The 7,507-nt window shown below is 42.7% G+C and overlaps 1 long non-coding RNA gene across 2 annotated transcripts; it reads left to right on the top strand.

Moving 5' to 3' along the window:
* Positions 1-213: 213 nt before the first annotated feature.
* On the top strand, positions 214-6,901 carry LOC116100596. 2 transcript variants are annotated; one of them, XR_004122665.1, is made up of 3 exons: positions 214-564; positions 4,801-4,964; positions 5,754-6,901. It is a non-coding gene; the product is annotated as an uncharacterized LOC116100596 (long non-coding RNA). The 2 variants fall into 2 exon arrangements; XR_004122664.1 differs by having other exon boundaries at positions 216-564; positions 4,801-4,960.
* The last annotated feature ends 606 nt before the right edge of the window (positions 6,902-7,507 follow it).

The following is a 7,507-nucleotide window of genomic DNA, read 5'->3' as shown; positions in this document are numbered from 1 at the left end:
CCATTCACTGGCCTGTCTAAAGATCAGATTGTAGAAGAACAGCCCTCCCTTTGCTTGCTATCAGCTCTGGATCCCAAGGCCAAGGTCTTTCCTCTCTCAGCGAGTCTGTCTAGTGGTTCTTACATTGGTTGTGCAGTTGCTTTAAGAAAAAAAAAATATAGGTGCTTAGGTTTCACCCAGGGATTGTGATGTAATTGCTCTGGGGGAGGGGCCTGGTGGTGGATGGTTAAGGTACCAATGTTACCGCTTCTTATTACTGCATTGACCACATGCTCAGAGTGTTTGCTGAATGACTCAGTGATTGAATGAGTCTGGGTGAGGTAACTGGGCATCACTGTTGGCATACAGCTGCTGAGGGCCGCCAGGAGCCTTTCCTCTGCAGGAAGAAGGGCATTCACTGAGCAGGGGGCTTGCTATGCAGCTGAACATGACCTTGCACTCGTTATGAGTCATGTGAGGCACAGTGCTTTTCTTCTTCTTCCTCTTCTCTTCATTTTCAGTCTCAAGGCTTGAACCTTGGGCCTCTCACTAAGTTGCCCAGGCTGTGAACACACTATATCCCAGGTAGGTCCTGAACTTTTAATCTGCCTCAGGCTCTGAAGCAACAGAAAGGGTAGACTTGTGCTCCGAGGACCAGCTAAAAACTATAGTTACTTTTATTAAAATGTAACTCACATAGTATTCAGCCTTGTATAATGTATACTTCAAGAGCTCTAATATACTGTTGTGTGACACAATGTTTCCTGGGAGACACAACATGTATGTCTACTTCCAGTAGCTAGGGAGCCCATGAAAGACACTGCCAGAATCCAACTTGGTGAACCAATGAACTTTATTGGGGTTGCTTACAGGAATATGGCTAAGAGGTTAGTTACGGTAGCAGAAATGACTCAAAGACATCACCAAAATCCACCTTAGAATAGGTGACAGCTCACAACAGTTGGGAACCTGGAACACACTCCACAGCCCGTAGGCAGCTCAACAGATTGGAGAGTGTTCTTTCCAAGTGACACGGTTGGTCTAGACCTCTGCCCAGGCAGCTTGGCTAGTTTCCGCTTCTGCCAGGCAGCTGGTCTGCTCTTTGAGTGCCAAAGTCCTGCATCAGCATGAGGAGGGTCCTGAGAAAGTCAGGAATGGGAACAGTGCTTATTCAATAAGGACTCAGAGTCAGGAGTAGATGCAAGCTGCTGATTCAGGTACTCTCTCTGTTCCCTGAAAGTTCTCAGTATTTTTTATTCTTCAGTTTAATAATTCTTCAGCTTAATTGTTCTTCAGCTTAATAACCAGAGAGAACCTGAACCCAGTTTTTCATTTACTAATGCTACATTATCAAGACTTTGATCATTGTTAATAATCATCAAACATTCTTAGATTTTCATAAATTCTATAAAACTCAGATCAATAGTCCCTGTTGCCTTAAAGCAGAAACTAAATTCAAAGCAAAAGCACATTTCCTTACACGTGTACATAGCCTGCTCTTCACAGGTAGCTCTTGCAGTTTCCTGGTACAGCAGACAGCAGTCTTTAGAAACTCTTTTCATGTGAGAACAGAAAAGTAACAGACCACTAAAATTAAAATGACTCCTCACAAAGTTTTGAATTTATGTAAATAAAATGGTTAGCTCTCTTTATTATCTTCTCAAGCATTATCATCTCCAATTCTGCAAATGGCTAGAATAGAGCACTAACTTTTCATATGTTTCTACATCATCGTTTCTTTAATCTTCATTTCCTCATCCTAGCAATTCCTCAGCCGCATGTACTCTCCTTCTGATACTATTTATTCCTAAATCATATATAATCTATTTTTTTCTCTCTGGACCTTTTCTTCCTGAGACCACTTTAACTCTATCCTTGCTCTCCCCGAGTTCACCCTGGCTAATTAATTCAGCAGTCTTAGGACCAGAGGGTACATGTATCTCCTCATGATTCCACATTCAAGGCCAGTCTGGCAATGAACTGTGTCTACAAAGGACCATGTAGGCTTTTATGGCCTCTGTGGTTACGTTGTCTAGATCCTTTCCTGTGTCCCTAAAGGCCAAGCAGAGTGCCTGCTCCTCATCCGCCACAGTCTCATGACCACCTCCATTCCTCATTCCTGAGAACCACATCTGTTTCAGTTACTATGGCGTGATTAGCTCTGAGTAATGGAGGAAGTATATTCCCCAAAAAGAAAGATTGAAAGTAGTGTAGTAAAGACAGCAGACCAGCTTTGGGTCAACATTTGGGTCAACGAGAGCCATCAACATTTATGGGGATCACAGGGATCAATGGACTGATGATGCTGCATTGACAGGAACTATGTCATACCTCCTAGACCATGCCGGGACTGGGCATTTGAGTCTTTGTGACTTAGCTTTCTTCCATCTGAGAGTGACTCTCAGCCTTTATCACTTACTCTGGCAGGGAGGAGCCTAGTGAATCTGGTTCATTTCAGGGACTTCCTGAAGCTAGTTCCTACAACATTTTGAATTTATGTAAATAAAATGCAAAAGTTCTTTACCTTTGTTTAAGGAGCTTCCTATAAGCCGGAATGTTTTAGTTTTGGAAGAAACTGTTGCACAATATATACTCACAAGGTTGTAAATTAAAATTATTAGCACTTTTGAATTAAAAATCTTTACTCTTCAAGATTAAAAAAAAATAAATTAAATTGAAAAAAAAAAAAAGCCAAAGCCTTGCATTCTTTCTTCTCCTTTAATTCCAGCCCTGGGTAATTGTGAAGTTGTCTTCTGTCTTTATAGGTTTACCAGATCTGGACATTTCTTTCCTTTTTTAAATTTAATTTTATGAATGTGAATGTTTTGCCTGCATGTAGATTATGTGCACCACATTTTTGTGATTGGTGCTTATAGAAGTCAGAAGTTGTCTGATCTTCCAGAACTTGAGTAAAGAGGGTAGCAAACCACCGTGTGGCGTATCTGGTAGTTCTCATGTTAAGATCCTGTTCCCCAATTGTTTCTTGATCGATAAATAAAGATGCCAGCAACTAATGACTGAGGACGGGGCAGGACACTTAAAGTTGCACTGGAGGACGCAGGGAGAATCAGAACAGGAAAAGAAGGAGGAGTAGCAGCAGGAGTTAAAGCCAACCAGCCATGTGAGTTTTCAGGCAGAGTGACCAATGGCTGCTCTGTCTGATTATGCCAGTGGTGGCAGGGGAGGTTCAGGAGTGCCCAGTCATTGAGTTAGCAAAGACATTTTAAGATTAACTGGTGTGTGTGTGTGTGTGTGTGTGTGTGTGTGTGTGTGTGTGTGTGTTGCTTTTATCCGTGGATCCAAGGGAATCTGGGAGGGGCTGGTAGACCCACCCCCTACTCCAAATCCCCTCCCCTTAAAGTGGAGAGGCAAAAACTACGATACAGTGTAGCCACTAGGAACTAAACCTGAGTCCTCTATAAAAGTGACAAGTGCTTTAGCAACTGAGCCATCCCTTTAGATAGTTCTGGACATTTCATATAAGTGCTATACCCTAAATTTTCTCTAAAATTTATTAAAGCAAATGCTTATACCAGGCAGTGGTGGCTCACACATTTAATCCCAGCACTTGGGAGGCAGAGGCAGGTGGATTTCTGAATTCAAGGCCAGCCTGGTCTACAGAGTGAATTCCAAAACAGCCAGGGCTACACAGAGAAACCCTATCTTGGAAAATCAATAAGACAAAATAAGCACAAACAAAAACCATGCTTAGCATACACTAAACAGTGATATCAATCCCTAGAACAACAAATGTACATATACACATGTATACATATAATGCATGCAAACCCACAAGAACCAGTCCCAGCCTCAGCCGAAGACACTATTTTTTAGGGCTGGGCTGCTGTCTTTTGCAATCCTCTCTCCCCAGCCTGTGAGCGCCGGGATCACAGGTCTGTGCCACTGAGGCGTTGTGGCTGGCATCTCCCACTGAGGATAATGTTTTCAGGGTTCACCCATGTTTTAGCCTGTGTCAGTATTCAACCCCTTTTAGGAGTTGGTCCAGCTTTTGGCTATTATTAATTTTTGTGTGTGAATTGTTGATTTTCATTCTTCTGTATTCATATAAGACCTAAGCTCAAGACAGCCTCAAATTTACTATGTCCTATAAGCTCCCAGGATGCTGAAAATGTAGACATGTGGTGCCATCTCCTTCTAAAGAAATGTATAGGTAGAGTAAATATGCATGAATAAATATGCTATATATGTATGCATTTAATTTTGTTTATTGAGGCAGAGTCTCAGGAGTTCAAGCTCTCTGGAAGAGCAGCCAGTGCTTGTCACTGCTGAGCCATTCTTCTCTCCATCATATAAATATACATACATATACATATACATAAATATTCTATTTTTCAGTATGTGATTATGTGAATATATATATGTCCCTATTTTTCAGTACTTGAGATTATACCAGAACTCCATGCATGCCAGGACAACACCCTATCCCTGAGTTATATACCCCAGTCCTAAAATATCTCTTCAGCTCAGGCTGGATCTGGCTATGTGTATGCACGTCTGTCTGTATGCTGTGTGTGTGCAGTGTGTGTATAGTCTTGATTGAGACTGATCCCAGTGTCTGATGCATGCTAAGCACAGTGTTATGGATTTTAGAGAACTCTGATTGTAAAACATGTCCTTGATAAGTACATACCATCTTGTTTCACTTTAAGTTCCACGATGTGAACTCAGCAGGGTGGCTTCACCTACTTTTGTCTGGCGTACAGTGAACTTTGATCATTGTTTACTAGGTAAATAGTAGCTTGTACTAGTCTAAAGCTTAGAAAATGAGAAGGATTCTTTTTTTTCTTTCTTCACTGCTAGGGATTGAACCAGGCTCTTTCCAATGCTAAACAGAGATTCTACCACTGAGCTGTACCCAGCCATCTGACAGACTCTTTCTCGATCCCAGCATGAGCACCGACAAACCTCACTATGGATGTGCCCACCCACAAGCTCAGAGGATTATGTCATGCTCATCTGTGTTGGTACCATGTGGCATTCTTGTTGGGAAGGATGACCTAAGACCTGTTTTGAGATTTGGGTTTAGCTAAAGATCAGACATGGAGTCAGGCTTGGTGGCCCCAGCACTCAGGAGGCAGGCATATGAGAAACAAGTTCTGGGCCAACCTGGACTACACAAAGATTTCAAGGTCAGGCTGGACCACATAGAATCCAACAAACAAAACAAAGCCAGACTTTGGCAAGAACTCGCTTTCTTAGGGTTGTGCTAACTGGCTATCTTCATCCTTAGCCAATTTCTGATGTAGTGCTTGGGCCCTGTGCTGGAAGGGAGAGTTTTTCACATATCACAGAACAAGCACTCATCTTGGAGATTTCTTCTTGCATTTAAAAGAAGATTAAGCCCAATTTGGTTGCAAACTTCTGTTGGGAGAAAACTATCTAGTGACTGCTTGATTTGTGACATGTGAGTGTTATATCATTACATTTACTTTGTGTGGTACTAGGAATCAGACTCAGAGCCTCATGCACACTAGAAAAACACTCTGCCACTGAGGCACACTCCCAGCCTGAAGTTAAGCTTTTAAAAAGTCCTATGGTAGAGGCCTTGCCTTTTCTGAGAAAGGGAGGAGGGATGGGTGTGGGGGAGGGGAGGCAAGAGGGAAGGACTGGGAGGAGAGGAGTGAGGAAAAGCTGTGATGTAAGGTAATTAGTTTAAAACATCCAATGGTAAAGACAGTGAGATAAGATTATAGCCTTGCGGGTCACGTGAACTCAATAGGTTGCTTATTTTGATTTCTTTGTTTTTGTTGGAGCCTGGAGCTATTCTGGAAGGGGAAGCAGAAGAATTAGAAACATTTCCATATGAAAGCAGTCTTCACCCAAACTGGACTCCTGCTTTTCTTCAGCCCAGATTTCAACAAGAGAGGAAACTGTGCACCTGCTTCTCAGTTGTAACTATCACTTCAGCTTTAGCGTCCTGATGTCTTCAGAGTTTTGTGCATTCAATGAGCTGCCTATGAGAAGCATTATTAACATCAGTCAAGCTACCATAATAAGTCATTTGTGACTCCTTCCTTCTCCCTTCTCTCCAGCTTGCATGGTTTTGAACTTGACCTGATTGGGGTGACAGAGGAATGAAGAATGGACACACAGACATAGACAGGAAAGCTGGGGTTGGTTGCGCTGTGCTCACTCTGGTGGAGCAGCACCAACCCCTCACCAATTTGGAACCTCAGCATGGTACCAGAGGAGGGAGTTAGCTAATCTCGGTAGAAGAGGAGAGCTGTCTCAGGTTGCCCTCACCTGGAAGGAGTAATCAGCAGTTGCTAGGTTTGGAAGACACTGCCAACATTTGCACTCAGACTAGAGGAAGGTTTTCCTATCCCTCTCAGTCCAGGGGAAAGTTTTGGCACTCCCCAGGGTCAGAGGCATTGGGAGCCCTTGACATGGCTGGACCCATATCAAGCAATAGACTTAGGACCTCATCTGCTCGTTAGGCATCCATTCAGGGCTTCTTCAGATCCTCACACTTTCTCCCTTTCCCCAATTCCCTCTTCCCTTTCTGAGACAAGGTGCCATGTGGCTCAGGTTGGTCATGTATTTGTTATGTAGCCAAAGAAGATCTGCAACTTCTGATGCTCTTGCTTCTACCTCTGGAGCAGGAGCATAGATAGATGTGGACACCTCAACTGACTCAGTGCTGGAAATTGAGCCCGGGAGTTAATGCGTGTTAGACAAACGCTCTCCCGCTGAGCTCCATGCTTGGTACTATTATCACATCTTATTTTGGTAATAAAAATTCTTCCTATACTACTCCCTACCCCCAAAGATTCCAGCGTTAAATGGGGAGGGCCACTAGGAATACAGTTCATAAAGCTCAGAGATAGTGTTGGTTTAGAATAAGTTTAAGGATCTAGGTTTGATCTTTACCAACATACTATAAACACAATAAATAAGTAAATAAATGAAGTGCCAGTGTTTAGACTGTTGAGATGGGTAAAATCTGATTCCTTGGGTTCGATCCCCACAACCTACTTACTGGAAAGAAAGAGCCAACCTCCTAAAGTGTTATTCTTAGATCTCAGCAAGTATGCTATGGCACGAGGGATTCGTGTATAGTAAGAGAGATTCGTGTATAGTAATCTTTGTGGTCTGCAGCCTTGTTCACCACATCCATGAGCTTTCATAGTTAGTTTTTGTGTATGGGTTCTTTAGACTTTTCTAGGTACAAGATCATTCAATCTGTGAATAGCCATAGTGGTAATTTTACTTCCTTCTCTTCTACCTGGATATGTTTTCTGGTTCTGACCTGATTGTCCAAGTTCCCATTTTTTTATATCCTTTTAGAGGAAGTGGCCGAGCCGAAATCCCTGTTTTGTTCCTGTCATGCCCACTTCGTGATGATATCAGCTATGCCTGTTTATAGGTGTCTAGGACCTCTGAGGAAGTTCCCGTCACTCCCAGTGTGCCAAGTGCTTTGCCATGAGTGTTGTTGTTGAAAGTGACGGATGTCTTTCCCTTGGAGCAGGACTTTTATTTTTAGTTTATGTGAATCAGTGCTTTGCTT

The sequence above is a fragment of the Mastomys coucha genome, unplaced genomic scaffold, assembly GCF_008632895.1.
Source record: "Mastomys coucha isolate ucsf_1 unplaced genomic scaffold, UCSF_Mcou_1 pScaffold21, whole genome shotgun sequence".
In the NCBI taxonomy this organism is placed as follows: domain Eukaryota; kingdom Metazoa; phylum Chordata; class Mammalia; order Rodentia; family Muridae; genus Mastomys; species Mastomys coucha.
This window is presented reverse-complemented; position numbering and strand designations above follow the sequence as displayed.